We start from the raw sequence: 23,672 nt of genomic DNA, 5'->3' as shown, positions 1-23,672 counted from the left end.
GAGTGAGCCTCTCCTGAGTAGGTCCCCAATTTCTGCTTGACAAATGCTAAGTATTTCTGATAGTAATCACGTGTCCGACTCTGTGAGACCCCATAGACGGCAGCCCACCAGGCTCCCCCGTCCCTGGGATTCTCCAGGCAAGAACACTGGAGTGGGTTGCCATTTCCTTCTCCAATGCAGGAAAGTGAAAAGTGAAAGTGAAGTCGCTCAGTCGTGTCTGACTCTTAGCAACCCCATGGACTGCAGCCTACCAGGCTCCTCCATCCATGGGATTTTCCAGGCAAGAGTACTGGAGTGGGGTGCCATTGCCTTCTCCATAAAAGGAAATAATATACTATTAATCAGGAAAGCATTATGCTAGCAACAGGAAAGCTATGTTATGGTCACAGTTAACTATGTTATTTTTAAACACACTGTTAATTTCAAATTTCTCTTAGGTATTTTTTCTTCCTGTAATTGATAATGCCTTATTTGTTTGTTTGTTCTTTTTATATCTTTCACGTACCACATAAAACATCTTGAGTTCACATTGATTAACTTAATATCTGTTGAATGAATAATTTGATTAGTGGGTTTGTCTTAAGTCTGACAACTCATTTTGATACCTGATTGAATTTTTCAACCCCTTACATTTTTCTGATTCTCATGTTTGCCAGGTAGTTTTGGATACCGATTTGAAAAACCTAAGTATCCGCACACTCTTAAACTCTTTACCCCTTCACATTCACACACTCAGACATTGTCTATGGTCCTTCTAGAGCCTTCTGTCTTTCTTCAGAGGACTGAGTACAGCAAGTAATTTTGGCGGGGTGTGGGGAGGTAGTGGGGCGCACCACAATGCATGGAGGATCTTACTTCCCAGACCAGGGATTGAACCTGTGCCCTCTGCAGTGTAAGCGCACAGTCTTAACCACTGGACCAGCAACCAACTTTTAAATCTAAACAAAAGTAGTATCCCACAACAATGAGACTAAAAGCTGATGGTCAGGCACAAAATATTTGAAAAAATAATGAAGAGAAAGTAAAAATTAGTATTGAAAAAAAAGAAAATGTTAACGTACTCAAACATTTAATTCTCTCAAATGGCTTCTTTTTTCTTCTCTATTCTGTCTATAATAATAAAATGGTGTTTCATCAATTTTAAGACATACTTTTTAAAAAAACATTTCAACATCTCTAACATTATGATGTGTTTCCAACGTGATGGCATCTTGCATTTTATAATAAACACTTTTTCTATCAGGTTACACAAAAAATATGTCATTGTATGATAGAGGGCATTTTCAACATGATGAAATACAGCAATAACAGTATCAGTGCTATTTTGTGCTGGTCATCTTCTGAGTATTTGATACATATTAACTTCTTTAATCCTCACAAATACTTCCAGAGTGGGCTGTCTTATCCTTCCTCTTTTCAGATTAGAGAAACAAGAGCAGATTAGAGTTAAGTAGTTGCCTATAAAGTTCCACATCTAGTCAGTAATGGATCTGGGATGTGAACCCGGACTCTTTCCCAAGGCTGCATTCTTAACCTCTCTACCTGCTACATTTTTCTGGCTTTTCTTATAGGACTTTGAATGCTCTTCTTGTTTCCATCTCCTGGATTGTCTTTTAGAATACTTACATATTTTTGTAAAATAACTATACTATCCATTTTCATTCTCACTGGTATTTAAAATTAATTAATTAATTTGTATTTTTGTGTCTGCGTGTTTTTCCAAAGGGCCATTAATAGAGTTATGATAGATGCAGTAGTTAAAAGAGCCATCTCTGGGACTGGAAACTACCTGAGTTCAAACACTGGTTTGGCCACCTACCAGCTTGCTTACCTTGGACAAATTATCTAACCTCTGTTTCCTCATTTTAAAAGATAAGTATTTAATGTTTTTAGAAATTCCGCTTTATAAGGTTATTTTGAGTATTAAATCAAATGACTTATATGTATCTAGGACATAATACATATAATGTTGGGCATAATGAATGCCCAACAAATGTTAAATGATTTTTGTAACTTTTATGAAATCAGTATATGAGACTGGAGTAAAAAGGGAGGGAATGAAAAAAAAACAAAAGGGAGGGAATGAGGTTAAAATATGTTAGGAAGAAATACTCAGAAAAGTTAGTAATTTACTAACTTATTCATGTATTCTACAAAATACATTCGAGGTTGTATTTTGTCCAAAGCAACAAAGGGACAGTATCTTCCTTCCTATACCTGAAGATCTATAGAAGGAAGATACCTGCCAAATACATTTGTGTTGTGCACAGAGCCTGGCACTGAAAGTAAATGAATGAATGAGTAGGGGAGGGAATGAATGGATGGGAAGGAGAGGTACATCAATTCTTATTCCCCAAAAAAGTATAGAGTCATAGAGTTCTGAGTGCTCAAGGAAGGGTGAAATCACTCCCAGCTAAGATGGATGTGAAGAGATTCACTCACCATATATTTAAATGCCTTCAGTATTCTCTCTTGTGGATACAGAGAATAGAATGTCAGGGGCTTCCCAGGTGGTGCTAGTGGTAAAGAACCTTCCTGCCAATGCAGGAGACATAAGAGACAGGGGTTCGATCCCTAGGTCAGGAAGATCCCCTGGAGGAAGGTATGGCAAGCCACTCCAATATTCTTGCCTGGAGAATCCCATGGACAGAGGAGTCTGGTAGGCTATAATCTATGGGGTCACAAAGATCCAGACAACTTAGCACATAGCATGCCGCTCTCAAGAGTGATGCTCCTAGCACTTCCTTATTTATGTGTAGATATTAATGATGAAAAATATCACTAAAGAATTGGGTAGTCATTTTAGTTAGTAGAATTGGATTCATTTTATTAATTCAGGCAAGCTGCCTCTAAATTGCTGCTATCTTGTTCTTTCTTGAATGGTTACAAAATTACCTTATTCCCATAGAGAAATGTATTACTCTATTTGAATATTTAAATTAATTTCAAATTTATGAGAGCAAAAAAATCACATGAATAGCTCGGTAAAGACAAATTAAACAGTTGTATTTATAGTTTAGACAATTGGGTATTTTCTGTTTGTGTGTATGCCATTTCTTCTGCGGAATGACTGAGCTTAAAAACACAAATCTTAATTGGTAGCCAAGAAGATTACATGCTTATGTTTTACAAGAACAAGCAACTTGTCCTCAAAGAGCCTAATTTGAATTGATGAAAGAAAAATTACTAAAAAGGCATTAATTCGATAAATATTAAAGGACTAGATGAAACAATTATCTTACCCAAATCACCTGATTATAAATAATTATTGCTACAAAGGAAATCAGTCCTGAATATTCATTGGAAGGACTGATGTTGAAGCTGAAACTCCAATACTTTGGCCACCTGATGTGAAGAACTGACTTATTTGAAAAGACCCTGATGCTGGGAAAGATTGAAGGCGGGAGGAGAAGGGGACGACAGAGGATGCGATGGTTGGATGGCATCACCGACTCAATGGACATGAGTTTGAATAAACTCCAGGGGTTGGTGATGGACAGGGGGGCCTGGCATGCTGCAGTCCATGGGGTCACAAAGACATGACTGAGCGACTGAACTGAACTTGTAAACAATACATTTATATAGATAGATTGATAATTTTTTTCCATGGAAAAAAATCAATGGAAATGTCAAAAACAGTTAAAATATGAATATGAAATTAAAACCTCTCTTCTTTTGCTTATTTCATCCACCAGATGTCCCTCTTCTTAAATGTGGTGATGTGTTACTAGACAAATAACTGTCAATGCTATATTAATGAAAATAACTGGTAGTTGAGTTGAATAAAATCCACAGACAATCCCAAAGGCTTATTTTGGCAACTGCAAAATGGCAAAGCCTAAGCAACTAAGTCTAAATGCTCTTTCCAGACAGAGTTTCTCTCTATACTGTCATTGCTAAGAGGCTATCTGGCCTGTTCTTAAGAATCTACTTCAATGGGGAGCCACTCCTATCCAAAGCAGTGGGTTTAACTCTGGTCAGCTCTGCCTGTTAGGAAATTCTTTCTTACTTTGATCCAAAATTTCCTTCTTATACTTATAACTACTGTTTGAATTTCTACCTTTGGAAATTTTAGGTCATAACTAATACATGTATTCCAAAAACATGTATCTAAATAATTAAGTAGCTATTAAATAATATCTGTGTATTCTTTTCTTCAGGCTAAGTATGTTATGTCCCCAAAATTCACTGATGAGTTAGTTGTTTAGAATTAGAGGCATATTTTCATATAAGCACAAAATTATGGATGGTGATCACAGTTGTGGACTAGGTCACAAAATTTTATTTAACTTATACCAAGATGAAATAGTCAGAAGTTATCTTTATTCAGTAAATATTTGTGAAATACCTAATTAAGAATTCCCAATGAGGGTTATTTAATGTTAATTATATTTGATTGAATGGACACTACACAGAAATTTATTTGAAAATTATTTTCTCAGATTCAAATCATAATTCTAAGCATCTACAACATATTCTGCCCCAGTGTTTTGATGTAGCTGTAAATAATCTGAATTGTAAATGATTATTTTAAATTATTCAAACTAAGAGTAACTAAATAACATTCAAAGTACATTTCCATTCTTAAATTATCAGACAAGTCTCTAATCTGATCATTACAATTTAATATCCATTAATCTGCATGAACACAGATGAGCATATAAATATCCAGAGGGAATAAGTACTGAGAGAAGGAAATTCGATCACAGAACCGGGTAATTATTGCAAATGGAGATTACTCAGCGCCAGTACAGCTGTCTACACACTAAATCATTATATTTTATTTTTAAGAGTTGTTTGATGGTTGCTCTAGTCAACATCTGAACTCTGTTAATTTTAAAGACATTTTTCCCCATTATATGTAATATGAGTGGGCATTTCTTGTAACTCATTTAATGACCCCATGACACATATACATTTTTAGTTCTAGGTAATAATAGTTTATGATCACACTCATTTGAAATAATTTTCTCTTCAGAATCTCAGTGAAAGGATGGAGTACTCCAAAAATCAACTGACTGCAAATTATCTTCACTGAAAATCATTATGTTTATGCAAATCAAGTAACACAAATTACATGTTCCGACTATTTCTAAACTGTTCTTAGGGAAAAAAAAATAGAACAAATACTTCTTAAAATGAAAATCCAGCCAAATTTCCCAGTTCTGCTGAGTCTTTCTAGGCTCTCGAGACGTCCATCCGGTACTTGAAGCCACAGAGTTTGAAATTCAGAAATTCTCTGCTTCCAAGCATTATGGTTGTGGGAGGATTAGATCTTAAGCCCATTACTGACAAATCCTGTTAATTGGTGTTTCATCTCTGGGTGAGGCAGGAACAGGGAGGCAGATTCATAAGCTTATTCTAGAAAATCATAGAAAAGATAGGCCACCAGACAGTTCATCAGTGATGTTGACTCCACAGGGCAAGATGCCAAGATTAAGTGAATTGCTTTCTTTTCTTTCTCTACTTTCCATTTTTCTCTTAGCTTCCTAGGCTGTATTCATGTGGTCATTTATAGAACTACTAGGCACAAAGCCTAGGAGAAGGAAATGGCAACCCACTCCAGTATTCTTGCCTGGAGAATCCCATGGACGGAGGAGCTTGGTGGGCTACAGTCCACGGGTCACAAAGAGTCGGACACAACTGAGAGACTTCACTTTCACTAGGCACAAAGCACAGCACTGGATTTCATACTTTTCTTGGGCATTTTAGCCAGTGAAGACCTAAGATTCATGGTGTGGTTGGAGTAGTCCTTAAAGGAAATAGTGAACTTTTAAGGTTAATGGAAAAATATTAGCATTATATGTGTGGGTGTATGTGTTAAAGATATCCTCAAGGGATACAGAAAATCATGCTAAATGTCATTGCTCTAATCCCATAGACAAATCCTTTCTAAATTGTCTTGCTGTGATTCTGACTTTTCAGTCTCCTCTTTTAGATGATGTATTATAAATATATATTCAGATTCTGTCCAGTGCAATGGACAGTGCAATCCCTATGACTCAGTTTTGTTTCTTTCTTTTTTTTCCCCTTTGACTTGTTTTTCTAACCAAGATAAGTGCTTCCAGTGTTTCCACTCATTTTTATTGTGAGCTTTGTGTTTGGGGAGAAATTTCCTGTGCACACCTACAAGTTGCTTTCTCTCTGCACTTTTCTAGTCCTTCAACTCTCACTTCCCAGTGAAATCTTCCTACAAGAAGGAAATGAGCTTCATGAGCCTTCATGATCTGCTTTCATGATTTTCAGAACTTTAATGAGAGCCTGAACCAAATGCACTCATTCCAGCTGGCCCCTTACTGCTCTTTCATATACTATCCTCACTTTTATGGGGGGCCGTGCCATGCAGCACAGGGGGTCTCAGTTCCCCGACCAGGGATTGAACCTGTACTCCCTGCATTGGAAGTGTGGAATCTTAGCCACTGGAACACCAGGGAAGTCTCTAATATCCTCACTTTTACCTCTTGACCTTTGCTTTTCCAATTCCCTACAGCTGTCTTCCCTAACTTCCCCAGTCTTCCTTCTTCACTGTCCAATTCAGATCCAACCTCCTTTTTGAAACTGTGTCTTATTCCAGTAGCCCACAAAGTCTTCTATTTTTTTCTTCTTTTTATTATGCTTGAAAAAATGTAACTCAGAGTTTTGTCCTCTATGTATTGATTGTTGTTCTTTTTTATGTTATTGTTTGGTCTTACCCTCAACTAAATTCTACTTCCCTAAAAGTGTACAACATGATTTATGCTGCTGCTGCTGCTGCTAAGTCGCTTCAGTCGTGTCTGACTCTGTGCGACCCCATAGACGGCAGCCCACCAGGCTCCCCCGTCCCTGGGATTCTCCAGGCAAGAACACTGGAGTGGGTTGCCATTCCCTTTTCCAATGCATGAAAGTGAAAAGTGAAAGTGAAGTCACTCAGTCGTGTCCGACTCATCGCAACCCCATGGACTGCAGCCTACCAGGCTCCTCCGTCCATGGGATTTTCTAGGCAAGAGTACTGGAGTAGGGTGCCATCGCCTTCTCCAAACATGATTTATACTTATCTGGTATTTTCCTACCATAGCTAGTAGGAAACATAGGTATATATTGTACACATAAACTGTATTTACTTTTTATTTTGTGTAAATATTTGTCTACTAGTTACTCTTTCCACAGGATTTGAATGAAAATTTTTTAAATCAACTAAAATTATCATGTAATTCAAGTCCAGATCTAGTATGAACCTTCTTATGTAATGTAATCAAAACTGATAATTGGTTAACTAATTTAATTCAATTGCAGTAGGTAATGATAAAAACGATGTACCTTTTAGTCTTATTTTATTTTATTTAGTTTCAACTATATAACCTTAGACCATTTTTTATTATGAATATACTGATTAGGGTACGATGTTATCTTATAAAAACCATGCTCAAATTTTATATCTAATTTCCAATTTTAGTGTTTTTAAAAATGGAATGAAAATCCCATTTGCAAAAATAAACTCAAAATGGATTAAACACCTACCTAAATGTAAGACTGGATACTACAATAAAACTCCTGGAGAAAAACATAGGCAGAATACTCTTTGACATAAATCACAACAATACTTTTTTGGCTCCATCTCCTAGAGTAGAGTAACTAAAAGCAAAAATAAACAAATGGGGCTGAATTAAAGTTAAAAGCTTTTGCACAGCGAAGGAAACCATAAACAAAATGAGAAGACAACCTACAGAATGAGAGAAAATATTTGCAAATAATGTGACCAACAAGGGCTTAATTTCCAAAATACAAATAGCTTATACAGCTTAATATCAGAAAAACAAATAACCCCCAAAATGGGCAGAAGACCTAAATAGCCATTTCTCCAAAAAAGACACACGGATAGCCAATAGGCACATGAAAAGATGCTCAACAACACTAATTAGAAAGATGCAAATCAAAACGACAATGAGGTACCCTTCACATTGGTCAGAATGGCCATTGTCACAAAGTCTACAAATAAGAAATGCTGGAGTGGGTGTGGAGAAAAGGAAACTCTCATACTGTTGGTGGCAATGTAAACTGGTGCAACTACTATGCAAAAGAGTATTGAGATTCAATTTTTTTAAAAAGTAACCATATGATCCAGCAACCCCACTCCTGGGCATATATCCAGAAAAGAAGAAAACTTTAATTCAGAAGGATACATGTACTTCTCTGCTCATAGCAGCACTATTTACAATAGCCAAGACATGGAGCAACCTAAATGTCCATCAACAGGTGAATGGATAAAGAAGGTGTGGTACATATATTCAGTGGGATATTACTCAGCCATTGAGAAAAAAGAAATAATGCCATTTGAAGCAACATGGATGGACCTAGAGATTATCATACTAAATAAAGTAAGCCAGAGAAAGACAAATACTGTATGATATCACTTATATATGTAATATTAAAAAATTATATAAATGAACTCTTTTACAAAACAGAAATAGACTCACAGATACAGACAACAAAGTTGTGGTTACTAAAGGGAAAAGAAAGCAAAAGGAAAAATTGAAAATTTGAGGTTAAGGATACACACTACTGTATTTACTATTATATATAAAATACATAAACAAGGACCTACTGTATAGTACAGGGGATTATATTTAATATCTTGCAATAGCCTATAATGGAAAACAATCTAAAAAAGATCGTATCTCTCTATCTATCTAGTAACTATCTGCGACTGAATCACTTTGCTGTACACCTGAAACATAATAAATCAATTATGCTTCAAATAAAAAGGAGTGAGAACCTTAAAGATATAATGTGAGTACAGAATCCTTCTAGAATTCTATAATTTTTCCTATCGTAGTACAATTGTCTAACCTAAAGCTAATTCAACAGGGATTCTTTTTAGCAACATATGTGTCTTGAATCTTTCAAAGATTTCAGTGTAGTTTTCATAGAAATAACAGCTATCTGGGTTTCAGTGCTCATTTTAACCATCCTACATAAGAGTTCCTAAATTACAGCAGTAACAAGAATAAATGCATTTGGCATATACAGGTTTGGAAACACACCCAACTGACTTTTAGTGAGCAGACAATGAGTTGGTGCAGAATCACACAGATCTGCTAGAACCGAATCCACTTATCACCAGCATCTAGCAGACCTTGAGATTTGCTCCATATATTTTACAGAGCAATTGAGGAGTTCCTTGAAGAGCACTTAATTATGGAGATAATGTTTGAGAGCTTTTGTGAACACATAATATTCACATTGCCTTTTTAGACATTCATGTTCACCTCCAGAGAGGCCTAGCACTCAATTAACGTTCAATAAACATTAGCCATTCCATGTTTCATTAGAAAGTTAAATATTTTTAAATGTGTTAAATCAATAAAAACTTTTATAGACTGTTTCAATTCAGTTCAGTTTCTCAGTCATGTCCAACTCCTTGCGACCCCTGGACTACAGCACTCCAAGCTTCGCTGTCCATCACCAACTCCCGGAGCTCGCTCAAACTCATGTCCATCAAGTCAGTGATGCCATTCAACCATCTCATCCTCTGTCGTCCCCTTTTCCTCCAGCCTTCAGGCTTTCCCAGCATCAGGGTCTTTTCCAATGAGTCAGTTCTTTGCATCAGGTGGCCAAAGTATTGGAGTTTCAGCTTCAGCATCAGTCCTTCCAATGAATATTCAGGACTGATTTCCTTTAGGATGGACTGGTTGGATCTCCTTGCAGTCTAAGGGACTCTCAAGAGTCTTCTCCAACACCACAGTACAAAAGCATCAATTCTTCAGTGTTCAGCTTTCCTTATGGTCCAATTCTCATACCCATACATGACTACTGGAAAAACCATAGCTTTGACTATATGGATCTTTGTCAGTAAAGGAACGTCTCTGCTTTTTAATATGCTGTCTAGGTTTGTTATAGCTTTTCTTCCAAGGAGCAAGTGTCATGGCTGCAGTCACCATTGACAATGATTTTGGAGCCCAAGAAAATAGACTGTTTAGCTTGCAATATACATTTCTGGGGTAAGATAACCATAACTGAAAAGCGTTAAGACTATAACAGTAGTGAGACTGCAGGACATGTAAAGGCCTAGTTTATTCCTTATGTTCCTTAATTCAACAATAAAGACAGTATTTTTTTTTAATAACTCAAACACATTAATTTTTTTGCCAGCCTCTGCCCTCAGTATAACAGTCAATTATACAAAGACAGAAAATTGTCATATTTTAGTACAAGTATTTCATCTTTTTTCATTAATTTTGTGAGTGATTTCTTTTACCTCCTGAAGTAAAATATGTTTTCCAAACTTAATCGAACAAATTTCTTTAAATATTTAAGTAGAGTATATATACAAAACTTTTTCTAGAATTAGTTCTAGTTCTTTAAACAAACTGAAAGAACAGTAAAATTATAAGGCAGAAGACTTAGAATATTTCAAGCAAAATAGATTTAAAAATCTGCCATCAAAGGCTAAATAATAGCCCTCCAAAAGATATCTACACCAAATCTCTGAAATCTGTGAATGCTAGCTAGTTTAGAAAAGTGGTCTTTTCAGATGTGATTAAGAATCTCAACTTGAGATAATCCTGGACTACCCTGATAGGCCTAAATCCAATGATAAGTGTCCTTGTAAGAGAAAGACAGAGGTAGGTTTGAGCCAGACAGAAGAGAAGACACAGAGAAGAGAAGGCAGTGTGACCACAGAGGCAAAGATAAGAGTGATCAGGCTACAAGTCAAGGAATGCATACAACTGCCAGTAGCTGGAGGAGGCAAAGAATAGATCATTGCACAGAACTTTTGGATGGAGTGCAGTCAGACCAACGCCTTAATTTCAGAATGCTGAACTCCAAAACTATGTGAGAATACATTTCTGTTGTTTTAAGCTACCAAGTTTGTGGTTCCTTGTTACAATAGCTACAGGAAATTAATATTCATATAATAAATCCAGTAAGCATGTCATCTAATCCAACACTGGGAACAACTCAAGATTAAATAGATACTAAGGTCTTCATTAGATGAAGATTTCCCAAAGAATGATATTTGAGCAATTCAATGATTTTACAGATCTGGTTATGTTCATTATAATCTGTTGTGCTCCTTATAGAAAATTATAGGGAAAAGGTAAAATATATTCATATAAAAAAGCAAAATTCAGAAGTCTTACATAAAAAGTGGTAGCAGTTGTTTACAAATACAACGTATTTTCATTTCCATAGGAATTTCTTTATTGTGCTTTTAAAGAGGAAATTTGGTTCTAAGTTCCTTCAGGGGAAATATTAACATTGTATTTTGTTTTTGAAAACTTGTAAAATTAAATTTGAAGCTAGGAGACTTGAGTATTGATAAAGAAAATTGCAATGTTAATACTAATAGAGCACCAGGGGAATGTTAACAGAAAGGCTTATCCGCAGAGTATTAGTAAATTGTTTTATAAATACTATGTGCCCATGCATATACTCACATTAATAAAATGTTAATTGGATTTTAAATTTATGGTGAAAACTAATGCTGTGAGCAATTAAATGAGTAAGTAGTAATCTGGTATCAGAAATTTTTATTAAATTGGGAGGAAAGTTGTCTTTTATTCAGTTTACATGAAACATTTGGAATGTGAATATTTTACATTTGAATATTTTAAGATATTATTGTGTTGTGTAAAAATCAGAATTATTTTACACTTTCAATCCTTACCTTATTTTCAATAGGCTTTCAACTCCATGACTAAGGTTTTCTTACTTTACCCAATCTTAAGCATCACATCATGCAATTATGTCCTAGTTTTCAGCTTTTCCTATGGACTCTGGTACTCAGAATCAGAGTCATGTTGCAAGAGTTACCTTGTAGAGATACTAATAATTTGGGGGAGATCACCCAAGTCATGGTTGAGAGAATCAGCCAAGGGATGAGGGATATTCAGTTTGTGATGCAAATGGAGATAAGTCTATGGCCAAAATGGCAACCCACTGCAGTATTCTTGCCTGGAGAATACCGTGGTCAGAGAAGTGTGGTGGGCTGCTGTCCATGGGGTCACACAGAGTCAGACATGACTGAAGTGACTTAGCATGCATGCATACATTGAAGAAGGAAATGGCAACCCACTTCAGTATTCTTGCCTGGAGAATCCCAGGGACGGAGGAGCCTGGTGGGCTACCGTCTGTAGGGTCGCACAGAGTCGGACACGACTGAAGCAACTTAGCAGCAGCAGCATACCACCCTGAACGCGCCCGGTCTCGTCTGATCTTGGAAGCTAAGCAGGGTCGGGCCTGGTTAGTATTTGGATGGGAGAACACCTGGGAATACCGGATGCTGTAGGCTTATGGAGAAGAAAATGGCAACCCACTCCAGTATTCTTGCCTGGAAAATCCCATGGACAGAGGATCCTGGTAGGCTACAGTCCATGGATAGTGTTCCACTATCTTCTGCCATTTTTGAGGTAGCTCAGAGGGTAAAACATCTGCCTGCAATGTGGGAGACCTGGGTTCGATCCCTGGGTCGGGAAGATCCCCTGGAGAAGGAAATGGCAATCCACTCTGGTACTCTTGCCTGGAAAATCCCATGGACGGAGAAGTCTGGTAGACTACAGTCCATGGGGTCTCAAAGAGACGGACACAATTGAGCAACTTCACTTTGGGCTTCCCTGGTGGCTCAGAGGTTAAAGCATCTGCCTGCAATGAGGGAGACCTGGGTTGGATCCCTGGGTTGGGATGATCCCCTGGAGAAGGAAATGGCAACCCACTCCTGGAAAATCCCATGGACAGAGGAGCCTGGTAGGTTACAGTCCACGGGGTAGCAAAGAGTCGGACATGACTGAGCGACTTCACTTTCTTTCTTCTAAGAAATATGGAAAATTATGTGATACCTCTACAGGAAACTGAATTACCCGTATCATATTAATAAGTTTAAGATTAGATCTTCTTGTCATCCAGCATATTGAGGCACTGCATCTTAAGTGCAGTGAAGGTGAAGGGTGGCTGTAGCTGTTTATGCATTATGATATTTTGTTGGTACATTGCAGTCTGAGTCCAATTGAGCTGAGATAGAATTTCCACTGAATGGCTCTTCTGTGGCAGAGAAAAGGTTCAGTACAGGGATTTCTCTAAAACCAACCAAAGAAGGCTTAGTTACTGAGAGTACAAAAGAAGTTGATTGTAAGGGTCTCTTATCTCTGAGGTAAAGCCAATTGTCAAAATTCGAGATAAGAAGATAATCTGACCATTGATCATAGTATATTTGTATGCATAGTGACTTCGTGGTATCTCTGTTAAATCTAACCCCTGTTTTGATAATTCTGGTGGAGGAATTATGCTGGAATTCGATTAACCTTAATCTCCTGCTATGTAGCAGAAGTGAAAAGTGAATGTGTGAGTCGGTTAGTCGCTTGGTCATATCCAAGTCTTTGGGACCCCCATGGACCGTAGTCCATCAGTTTGGAATTCTTCAGGCAAGGATACTGGGGTAGCCATTCCTTTCTCCAGGGGATCTTCCCAACCAGGGATCAAACCCATTCTCTACATTGCAGGCAGATTCTTTACCATCTGAGCCACCAGGGAAGATATGTGGTGAAGGATATTCAAATGGAGACACAAGGACAATGCCTGCCTCCCCCACAAGGCCTCAAACATTCTTAAAGGGGGAGGAATTTGCAGTGGGTTCTCCCCACAGTTTTCCATGATGACCCATGTTTCACTGTCCTGTGTGCTGTCACACCAATTGTTCAGAATCATGTAAATCTCTATCCTGTGTTGGAAAGACTCTAGTGGATGAAGCAGCTGGCTATAGTCAAAGATTCAGAAATTAATCCATTTAACTCAGAAATGCTTATGGTAGACAGAATAATACCTCAAAAAGGTCCATGTCCTAATTCCTGGAAACTGTGTATGTGTTACTTTACATGGCAAAGGGGAAATAAAGTTGCAGATGGAATCAAGTTTGCTAATAAACTGACCCCAAGATGAGGAGACTATCCTGGCCAATGAAATCACAAGGGTCCTTAAAAGTGGAGGAGAAGCAGTGTGAGAGTGTTACAGTGTGAGGAGGACTCAGTGTGCCAATGGCACCCTTGAAAATGAAAGGAGGAAACCACAAGACAAGGAACATGACATCCTCTAGAAATGGGAAAAGGCAAAAGAAATGAATTCACCCCAGCCCTAGCACCTGCAGAAAAGAATGTGGTCTGGTAGACACATTTTAGCCCAGTGAAACCCATGTCAGATCTCTGACCTACAAAGCTATACAATAAATTTATATTATTTCAGGCATGAAATTTCAGTAATTTGTTATGGCAATAGTATTACATGAATTCAGTGGCATTCAGGAACAAACAGAAAATCAGAATCCAGTGACTGTAGTTACTTAATTCACATTTCAGAATCCAAAGACTTGATCACTTTTTATGGGACAACAGACAAGCCAATAAGAGGGCATTAATATTGCAGGATGGCATGGGCACGTTGGTTTTGAACTGGTAGTGGTTTATATCTGCTTCTAGGAAAGATATTTTAAGTACCAATAAGAGTACCAACCAGTGTCCCAGTGGAGGGAAGCCAAACTCTATACCTTGCTCACATATGAGCACAATCAATCAGTCATCAAGTGGGTAAGCTCAGAACCATATCATAACAAGGTTCTTTCTACCTATCACAAGGTTGATAATTCAGTAATCACTTCTTTTACTCGCTGTCTATGGTACTTTAATATCATTAAAAGAAAGGAGTTTGCAGACTATAAAATGATATCTCATGGAATGTTTTATCCCCCTGACTTAGATACCCCAAATCAATATCTACACAATTACACTAGAGTACAATAGTTTAAAAATAGCCTGTATAGCTTCAGAGATGAAGCATGTGTTGCAATTACATATTCCTAAGGTTTTTCCCCTTAATCTTTAGCAATTTAAGCCATTTGACTTGTGGTAATCATGTTCAATGATCAATGATGTATTAAATGTCTTTTAGGCATATATGTTCACACACACAGAATAAAGAGGAGTAAAAAAAGTTTGAGTGAATTAGGATATCAGTTCAGTGGTTTTACTTTTCTTTCCTATAGAAATCTAGCCTGATAGGTATATCAAGTGGGCAGAAAAGTTCTGATCTATGAGCTCATCTGAAAAATTGATGCTTTTGAACTGTGGGGCTGGAGAAGACTCTTGAGAGTCCCTTGGACTGCAAGGAGATCAAACCAGTCAATCCTAAAGGAAATCAACCCCGAATATTCATTGGAAGGACTGATGCTGAAGTTGAAGCTCCAATACTTGGCCCCCTAATGTGAAGATCCAGTGCATTAGAAAAGACCCTGATGCTGGGAAAGATTGAGGACAAGAGGAGAAGGGGAAGACAGAGGATGAGATGGTTGGATGGCATCTTCAACTCAAGGGATGTGAGTTTGAGCAAACTCTGGGAGATGGTGAAGGACAAGGAAGCCTGGCATCCTGCAGTCCATGGGGTCCCAAAGAGTTGGACACGACTTAGCAACTGAACAACAACAACAAATGAGCTTATCTGAGACCCACATTGTGTCTTTCTTGCCATCCCACCCTACTTTAGGAGATAATTCTATACATTCACATCACAGTGTCATAGCATCTTCAGCATCACAGTATCCACATTCTGGTCCATAAGCAGGGAATGAAGCAGAGGACAGACAGCTTCTGTTCAAAGGTATGCAGAAAGGTGCAGACTCTCCTACTGACTTCTAATTAGCTAGAGTTGAGTCACATAGCAAAGCTGCAAAAGAGGCTGGGAAATGTAATCTGTAGACAGGTGGCTACATGTTCAGCTAAAATGTGAAGGATCCTATTAGTTAAGGCAAATGGAGAGTCTGGATATTGGGTGAGTAATCAGCAGTCTCAGTGCAGAGAGCTAGAACAATCCCTACCAGTCAAACCAGATTTGGCCCAGACCTTTGTATGTGTATCTTCACCTTATTCCTGTGCTAATGTGCCTGGTTTTGATCTATTTCTGGCTGCCTATTTCTCCCTTTGTATTCCTTTATGTATTTCTGTTTGCATGTTGTCACTTTACTTGCCTTTGCTACCAGTTTACAGTCATTTTCCACTATATTCTTGGGATATCATTTTTGGTTTATGGTTGCCTGTTACTCCTACATTCTGTCTTTAAGTGGTTGCCTTTCTGGCCAACCAAATAATCTAGGATCTCAAATAGCCCAGAATTCTTCTCTTTCACTCCCAGATAATCTCAACCAATAATGTGTGACATAAATCACTTTTATGCAGACAGCATCCACAAGCTTTATCCTTTGCCAAAATGCATTAAGAAAGAATGACGTCAACAGGTTTTATGTTTTATTGACCTTTAGAGTAGATAAAACTTGTGCTAAATAGTTAGTAGCTCTACTTAAACAAATTAGATTGATTTGAGACCAAATCTACATTAGGTAGTCAATATGCAACCTCATTTACAATAACACATCAATCATAATGTAGGATTAGCAGTCATGTGGATGAACCTCTGAAGCTACCACCTTCCATGGATTACTTATTCTTGATATTTTTAAGATGTTTTGTTGGTATCTTGAAATTTTTTGTTTCTTTTTTAAAGGCATTTTGAGAAAATGAGGCCCAGACTCTAGGAACATAGTGAAGAAAGGGCATTTCCAAGTCAATAGCTTTCTTTGTAATAGTCAGCAAAAGAAATATATAAATTGAACTTATAATGGAGAAATCATAATATTCCATCAAATTAAGGCAAATAAAGTAACTGATCAGTGCTTAAAGGCATCTAAAGTAACTGATCATGAAGGCAGCCAATGACTTCAGCAATGTAAAAGATAAAAAATAGAACACTCAGAGATTACATAGCCCAGCATCTTTTGTCTTACTGATTGAAAGACATATCCAAGTGGGGGGATTTTCACTTGAGAAAGCCAGAACTGGAACCAGGTATAAATGCTTGGGCAAAATACAGTGTCTTGGATTTCTGACTGACCTACATTTAGAGCTACATCTCTTTTTATCTCTTCTTACCTTTTTCTTTTCTTTTCTTTTCTTTTTTTTTTTTTTTTTACTAACAAAGTTGCTTTACTTTGGAAAATGCTGAAGGAAATAAATTAAATACTCTGGTCATTTGGCTAACCAGTTCCACAAATTCCACATACGAGATGAGTTTGTACCAAGTCAGAGGAAACAAAAATACATGCATATTCATATACAAGAGGGGGCTTCTCTGGTCACTCATAATCTGCCTGCAATGCAGGAGACCTGGGTTCAATCCCTGGCTCAGGAAGATCTCCTGAAGAAGGGAATAGCAACCCACTCCATTATTCTTGCCTGGAGAATTCCATAGACAGAGGAACCTGATGGGCTATAGTCCGTTGGGTTGCAAAGAGTCAAACACGACTGAGTGACTAACACACATACAAGAGTAGAAAGAGAATTTTTAAACTTTTAAGACTTTCAGAAGTTCACAGATTGAAAGTCCTTTAGTAGTACAAAATTAAATGAACACCAAAATGTTTTTTAAAGGTAGTGAAAAAAATAGTTCCAAGTCAATCTACTGACATCAGGTTGTGGTGAAGGGAAGTGCAGTGTTTATTACAGGGCACCATGCGAGGAATTTGGGCCTGTTAAGCACTAGTTACCTGGACTCCTTGCTTGGTGTGCTGCAATAAATGCTGTACTTTTCTTCACCATAACCCAGTGTCGGTAGATTGGCTTTACTGCACACAGGCAAGCAGACTCCAGTTTGGTGTGGTAACAGTATCACTAGCTTTTGTTCTAGCGTTGATCAAACTTACATATGAGCTTTTAGAAGGTGAATTGGATCTAATTCTTGGAAAATTTACTTTTCTGAATGAAAGAGGCCTGAAAGCAATAGGATTTCCTAAGTGAGTGGAGAAAAGTAGGGGAAAGAGGCCCCACGTCTTCACTCAGGCTCCTCCTCTCTGTCTCCAGATTCACAGTGGGCAGAGCTCCCAGTTTCTGGCTTGTTTACCCAGGAGTAGTTAGCAAGATTCATAGGCTACTTCAGCCAAGGGTCTGTGGCCAGCTTCTCCAGGATGGTGCACAGTTCAGGGACAGCCTTGTCTTTGACTACAAGCCAATGCTGTTTTCTCCAAGTCATCCCTGCAACCAACTATTGACATACGTTTGACTGAAAATTAACTTTTAGCATCAATTACTTCCAGTAAGAGATGCTAAAGAAATATTTTCTAGCTAGGAAGCAAGTAATCAGGATAGATACCTTGTATGCAGAATGACAAATGTAATTTTCCTCCTTTAAAAATGTTCTTTTCCTATGGTTTACTTTTAAGGATTACCTGGGAGTAAATTCATTCTATTAGTTAACAACTGTACATCAAAGACCTGCTGGGTCCTAGGCATGATTCCAACCATTGAAGGAGCAGCAATAAATGAAAGAAAGGAAAACCCTGCCCTGATCAGTCTTACATTCCCATCACTTGAGTTCTTGTGGTTTGAATCACTCAAATAGTTAGGTCTCTACTAGGTGCCAACATCAAACTAATTTGAGAAAATGAGCTAATTCTGCACTTTACACTACCCATGTGATTTTGTCAGTTGAAAAGACTGAACAAAGATCTTCATGTATCAAAACTTTCAGTTAGGTGGCCCTAGAGATTTGAGGATATGCAGAGAGAGATGGTTCAGAACATCGTCATCCAGTGGGGCTTTGCTACATACATATATAAGCTTGTCACGATAAAAATGGGGCAAAGCTTGCAGCCCTACAAAACATTAAAACATTTTTTTAAATAAAATAGATTTTAAAAAATTACAAAAGATAATATCAGTAAATGTAAATATATTTTTTTTTAGAAATACATTTCAAAAATAGTTACCATATTCTAAAGGCCGCCAAGGTGCTATGGAGCTACTGGAGCCCCACAGTAATAGCACAGGTACGTCTGGTGCCCCAGTGTCAGGTGATAATTTGCAGTTAACTTTAGCCCATGCTCCATGACGCTGACATCTGTGGCAGAAGACAAGGTTTCTGTTCCCCACAATGTGCCCACAAGTTCTGAATGCAGACTCAAAAGTCAATAACTGCCTGAGTCTCTAGAAAGCCTGCTGATGGAGTCAAAGCCAAAATCATTGTACATCCTTTTCCCAGTGTGATAACATTTGTAGCTGCAGTGACTGTTTGAAGAAGAAATGCATGGGAGGGATTGAGCAGTCCCAGGAAACCTTCTTCCATGTATTGAGTCTGTCCTGTCTGGGGCCTTTTCAGGAAACATTCTAGATGTCACATTTGTTCCATCAGGGGTTTTCCATTGGATTGGTACATGCAAAGTGAGCTCACCACTTGTCAGCTTAGATATCCAAACCACTGCCATGTGTAGGGGCAGGGAAGCATTGATTTCTCCTGCCTACTGAGGCTTTTTGGTTGTAGGATCCAAATCATCAAGGGTACATGTGATGGGAGTAAGAGTATTGTCTTCATTGATTGTCTTCCTTAAACCCCTAAGACATCATCCTCGACTCCCCACCTTAAAGGCTGTTGTGCTCCAGCTTCTGATCCCAAGGTATTTCCTGTCTCACCCTCCACTCCCAGGACTTCAGGCAGTCTTTACAGTGATGTCTCCCCAGAAATTGTCTCCAGCCCACCTGAATACCTCACAGCATATCATACAGAACTTGTCAAAACCTGAACTTGTTACCTCCACTTCCCCACACCATGAATCCACCATGCTTACTCTTGTCCCCATATTTCCAGCCTCAGGGAATGACAGGAGTCACTCCCCACTCATTTTTCCAACCTAGAAACTTGACTGGCAGCCTGTGTCCTTGCTTCTCCCTCGTTACCACTCTGACCTCATCACCACTTCCTGCTGCTTCTCTTCCTACGAATTCTTAAGTCCATATGTCCTCTGCATCCCTGTGTATGTTAGATCCTCGACATGTTCCCCAGAAATGGTGTGGCATCCTCCTGACTTCTGCTCCAACCCCAGTTTTCTCCTCAACTCATCCTCTTAACCACTCAAATATAAAGGTGAATCTGCACCATATAACCACTAACATCCTTCCATATACTCTCATCATCTGAAGAATAAAATCCACATGACTTTCCAGCCCACTTTCCATTATTGCCTAGCATGCACTACTCCCTAGTACATGAAATTGCTTTAATTTCAGACATACCACATTCTCTCAAATTCTCTCTGCCTATAAAGTCCTTTCCCCATAATATTTTTCAGCTTCAGGTAACACTGAAAAATCAGAGGCTTTCCAGACTCACAGACTTAGAGAATGAACTTATGGTTACCATCAGAGTGGGGATAGTTAAAGAGTTTGGGATGGACATGTACACACTGCTATATTAAAATGGATAACCAACAAGGTCCTACTGTATAGCACAGGGAACTTGGCTCAATGTTATGTGGCAGACTGGATGAGTGGGAAGTTTGGGGGAGAATGGATACATGTATTTGTATGGCTAGGTCACTCTGCTCTTCACCTGAAACTATCACTACACTGTTAATTGGCTATAATATAAAATTAAAACTTTAACAACAAGAAAAAAATAGAAAAAAAATTTAAAAATAAAAATCAGAGATTTTCACAGTTTTAAAAATCTGAGTTTTAAACATCTCTAGAAAAATCGTCTCTGGCAGCATGCAGTCTGCTTTTGCACACAGCAACAATTGGCCAGAGCTCCAAGCTGCTGGCCCTGTAGCTAGAACCTCAACTCTGTTTCTGACTACTACTCTCCAGCCCTGCTCACTTTATTCATTGTTTTTACTTGTCTGCTCACTGTTGGCATTTGAATTTCCAACCCCTGATCTACAGAAATGCAAAAGCTTATGAATTCATTTACCAATGAATCATAAAGCTTCCAGCATATGGGACAGTTGCATTGCCATGACTTAAATAAACAGTGTTGCTGTAGTGAGCAAGACATTCTGCCCTCTTATTCTATTCCAGGCATTGAGAATAGAAAATTTGGTAAGATAAGGTTATACTGGCATGCCTATTACATTTTGTTTTATTACACTTTGCAGATACTCAGGTTTTTTTTTTTTACAAATTGAAAGTTTGTTGCAACCCAGCATTAAGCAAGTCCATCAGTGCCAGTTTTCCAACAGCATTGGTTCATTTTGTGTCTCTGTGTCACATTTTGGTAATTTTCACAATACTTCAAACCCTCCACCAGCAAAATGATTGTGACTTGTTGAAGGTTCAGATGATGGTTGGCTGCTGCTGCTGCTGCTGCTAAGTCGCGGCAGTCATGTCCGACTCTGCGACCCCATAGACGGCAGCCCACCAGGCTCCCCCGTCCCTGGGATTCTCCAGGCAAGAACACTGGAGTGGGTTGCCATTTCCTTCTCCAATGCATGAAAGTGAAAAGTGAAAGTGAAGTCGCTCAGTCGTGTCCGACTCTTAGCGACCCCATGGACTATAGCCTACCAGGCTCCTCCGTCCATGGGATTTTCCAGGCAAGGGTACTGGAGTGGGGTGCCATTGCCTTCTCCGATGATGGTTAGCATTTATTAGCAATAAAGTATTTTATTCATTGAGGTAGGCATATTGTTTTTTAAAACATAATGCTATTGCACACTTAATAGGCTACAGTATAACATAAATACAACTTTTATATGCACTGGGAAACCAAAAAATCCATGGGACTCACTGCATTTCAATGCTTATTTTATCGTGGTAGCCTCAAACCAAACCCAGAATATCTCTGAGATCTGCCTGTATCTATTTAGGTCTTGGAGGAGACGCTAAATTTGGGCAAGAAAGATTTTGTTTCAGAATGTGAGCATTAAAACTAAACATGTTGGTGAGCAAGAGCAGGCAGAGTCAGGTTTGAATGGAATTAGGGTGCTACTAGAAGAAACGTTGGGATTTAAGTGGGAAGATCCATGTTGGAAGACTTCCTGATCGTTAAGACTTTAAGAGATCTAGGAGGAGCAATGAGGTGTCAGGGACTATAAATATGACCTGAGAAAAGAAATGCTTTCTTAAGAAACAGAAAGCTTCATGTGGCTACATGCAGGTGAGCCAAAAGCAGGCCTGAAGTGACAGCTTGCCATCTGTCCTCCGAGAGCCAGCTTTGCAGAACACCAGCCAAAACGAAAATGGTACCACTTGTGTGGGTTGCTCTATTTTGTAGCATTTGTAACAACAGAATTCTTCACCCAGAGTGAAGCCAGAGCATTCCACAGCTGAAGGGAGGGTTGGGAAACCCTCATTTCCTCTGATTCCATCTTCTCCATGGGTGGGCTCAAAGAACCTCCTTTCACTTTTCTCTGCAGTCTGGCTCCTTGTAACAGAGAATGCCAAAATAATATCTGAAAGAGCTCAATTGAGACTTTACCTAGGCTATTGATTGGTGATTATTAGCCCATTAAGTCTGCTGGGTCCAAAAAAATGAGATAGTGCCTTCTGGTGAATTGCCAACAAAACACTTTTAAACCTACTCCTATCCCCCAATTCACAAATTTAAAATGAAGAATTAATTAATATATTCAACATTTATCATTTTCAGCTTTACACGGTGGGATTAAAAGTGTGGGCTTTCTTGATTCGAATCACTATTCATTAGAGGAACTCGAGGTTAAAGTTATTTAACCTCTCTGTGCCAGTCACCTTTTCCTCATCTGTAAAGTGGGGATAATAACAGTAACTTTTTCTTAGAGTTGTGAGAACTTAAAAAAGCTAAAACAGGTAAAGTCTAAAAAGAGGCTAGGTGTGGATTAGCCATTATCAACACTGTATATATTAGACACTGTGCTAGGTACTGAATATCTTTCACAGAGCTTAGCCTAGTGGCTGGCTATGTGTAAAATGTTTCATAGTTACTTTGATTCGCCATTCCAGACAGCGCATTTGGATACAAAAGAGACCTTAGAACCCCTGATGACAGCTTTTTCTCTCTGGCAAAGTGATCATATCCTAGCACAAAGATGACCTCTGGCAGAAGCACAGAATGTTGACAGCCTGGTCAGGTGAAGGATCAGTGACTGCCTTTCAGATTCAGAGGTGCCGGTTTGGCAAAGTTGCTATCCATAGATGTTACAGTTTTAAAAGATAACAGACGCTGCTCGAGCAGCTGTAGTAGACTGTACTACCCTTCAGGAGAGTCCTTGCTCTTCCCTGGGAGAGTATTGGTGGCACACTTGGCCATGTGACTTGCTTTAGGCAATATAATCCACTTCTGCTCTAAAGCAGAAGCTTTAGAGCCTTTGTACTGTAAACTGTGCTCTTTTTCTTCCTTCTGAGATTATGGAAGCATGTCACATGAAGCCTCCTTCAGCCTGCGTCTCTGAAATATTATAATGAGCATCCTTTGTACATGGGGTGCATCTTTTGTACATGAAGTGCATGAGTGAGAATAATTCTTTATCAATAAAACTTCCTGACCATGTGGAGCCCTTTGTTACTGAATCATCACCTATCCTATTTTAACTAATACATCATCCACGATTACATCCAGTTGCTATGATGGCCAGAATACCCTACTGCATAGATCTTTTAACCTCAGGACCTCAGGCTCCTCTTTCTTTCATTTTATGTCTTTGGTGGCTCCACTGGTACCTCCAGTCTTGCTGTTCCCTTGGAGGGAACACAGAGTGGGACAGTGAGCACTAGTGAAAGTGAAGTCGCTCAGTCATGTCCGATTCTTTGCTATCCTGTGGACTGTAGCCTACCAGGCTCCTTCCTCCATGGGATTCTCCAGGCAAGAATACTGGAGTGGGTTGCCATTTCCTTCTCCAGGGCACTAGACCCGAACCC

At 38.7% G+C, this 23,672-nt stretch overlaps 1 protein-coding gene and 1 pseudogene across 2 annotated transcripts in view; both read left to right on the top strand.

Annotated features, from left to right (window-relative positions):
- PTPRR (protein tyrosine phosphatase receptor type R) overlaps positions 1-23,672 on the top strand; it is a 268,902-nt gene that overhangs the window by 60,666 nt on the left and 184,564 nt on the right. The window lies entirely within an intron of this gene.
- On the top strand, positions 12,154-12,271 carry LOC112584752 (annotated as a pseudogene).

Source organism: Bubalus bubalis, chromosome 4 (assembly GCF_019923935.1).
Source record: "Bubalus bubalis isolate 160015118507 breed Murrah chromosome 4, NDDB_SH_1, whole genome shotgun sequence".
Taxonomy (NCBI): Eukaryota; Metazoa; Chordata; class Mammalia; order Artiodactyla; family Bovidae; genus Bubalus; species Bubalus bubalis.
The sequence above is the reverse complement of the archived record's forward strand: the minus strand, read 5'-3'. Positions and strand labels throughout refer to the sequence as shown.